The sequence below is a fragment of the Sorex fumeus genome, unplaced genomic scaffold, assembly GCF_029834395.1.
Source record: "Sorex fumeus unplaced genomic scaffold, SorFum_2.1 ptg000003l, whole genome shotgun sequence".
Taxonomy (NCBI): domain Eukaryota; kingdom Metazoa; phylum Chordata; class Mammalia; order Eulipotyphla; family Soricidae; genus Sorex; species Sorex fumeus.
The window spans coordinates 20,982,313-20,984,577 of record NW_026606060.1 but is presented as its reverse complement, the minus strand read 5'-3'; positions in this window follow the sequence as shown (position 1 = coordinate 20,984,577).

Below are 2,265 nucleotides of genomic sequence, written 5' to 3'. Positions count from 1 at the left end.
GAAGGCTCACACTCACCTGTGCAGGGGAAAAAAATGGTGTCTGTGCTGGGGATCTGCAAGCTGCCGACAAGGACGGTATCCCAGGGTAGAGTGTAAGGGTTGGGACGGTCTGGGTCTGAGAAGGTGGCTCCAGAAGTTTTTGAGGCAAGAAACTCTTAGGAATAAATGACAACACATTCTTTATTAAGAGAGAGGTGTTGGCTTTTCTCCCCCACCTTAATCAACTCAATGGGTTTAGAATTTTGATTTTGTTTTGCAAGGTTGCATGTATTCTGACTCCTGACTATAAATAAATTTCTCCATATTTCAGCCAGAAGTTTCTTATTAAAGGATCTGTAGCACTATATCACTGTCCTCCTGTTGTTTATTGATTTGCTCGAGGAGGCACCAGTAACATCTCCATTATGAGACTTCTTGTTACTATTTTTGGCATATTGAATATGCCACGGGGAGCTTTCCAGGTTTTGCCATGTGAGCAGAATATTCTCCGTAGCTTGCCAGGCTCTCCGAGAGAAGAATCAAACTGGATTGAATTATATGGAAGGCAAATGCCCTACTCACTTTGCTATCGCTCCAACCCATTAAAGGATCTAGAAAATATTTTTACAAAAAGCAACTATTTTTCTCACCATGCCAACCATGTGTTCTACTAGGTGAGCTGTATCCCTGACTTCTAGACCAATCTGTATAACCTTACCATTTGATATTATTTAAAAAATATATAAAATTAAGTCTATTTAATTCATGAAATATTAGTTCATGTTATATCAATTTAAAGGTATAAAAAAGTGACAAAATTAAATATTACTCTAGATGCTGAATGCAAATGTTTAATAATTTATATTAATTTATAAATATTAGTTGAATAATAAAGAATTAAAAATTGTTATAAGCATCTACTGATTACTAATTTCTTTAAGACTATAAAATTAACCATCACTTAATATATTCTTCTTTAAAATGGCATGATATTTTACTACATGAAATAAGCACCCAGAAGGGAAGAAATATAATCACTTGAATGTAATTAGGTAGTAAATCAAATTATTTAAAACAATAAAATATTTATATGTAATATTTATAAACTAATGCACTATTTTAAGATAGTTTTTGTTCCTTATAATGCTTCTATTATGTTTTTTTAAATTATAAAATTTATTATTTTAGTTATATCTTAAAATAAAATTCCAGGCCAGAGATAATATTAGGAGTTAAGACAGTTCTTTTGTACTTGGATAGCTCTGGTTTGATCCTGGAGACTATATATGGTCCCCTGAATACTGCCAAGAGTGGAAGATCAGGAATAAAACTTGAGCACAGCCAGCTGTGACCCAAAAACTTAAAAAGAAAGGAAAATAGAATTCCAGTTACAAAAGCAAGTATCACTAGGTGAATTTTCATTTCAACAGGTGTATCTGAATTACGTTTTTCTTTAATGCTTTAAACTCTCAAGCTCTATCATGAATAAAATTAAAAGGCTTCGTTTCTTTCATTAGTAGTGCTCTCCTTCCTTAATCTCCCTCCATACCAAGAATTCTCTAGAATTTACTTACATAATCATCCATCAAAATCAGTGGTGAAGGAAAAGTCATGATTTAATATTTCAATTAGGCACAGATGACATCAGTATCTAATATAGAATGTGAGATATCATATATAATAATTAGTGTAAAATTATGCCTATATTTTTCCTCATGAACATCTTTCAGCACTAGCTGTTCTTTCACGTCAAGAAATCACAGTGGATGTTGTTCCTATGGTTACCAGAAGGGGTGCCATTATGGGGAGAGTTTAGAACTAAAAAAGGATTGAGAAAGTCAGTTAGAAATCTCAGCCAGCCAATAAAGTCACTCTGCCTATCAGCATTTCTCAGTGATCCAGATGCTAAGAATGTGTTTTCTGCTAGAAACAAAGCAATTACTGGAACATTTTACATGAACAAGCCAATTTAATTTTCAATCTTCTTTAATCCACTTATTGCAGCAGCTTCAGATTCCTGATAACATTTATAAAACACAAAAGAATTTGAGAAAAGAAAGGAAGTCTATTATTGCAAAAGGAATGGCATTTTGAAAGACCTGTTCCCTTAAACACCATGGAAGCTATCATTAAGAGTAAAGGTAATTTTGACTATTTAAAACTCAGTCAATTGAGAAAATAGTCATGGTCTCCATACAGTTGCTGATTTATTTAACTACACGTCTGCTCTATTTTTTTCTTTCTATTTTTTTTATATTCACGACAACTAGTTCTGAAATAAAGATA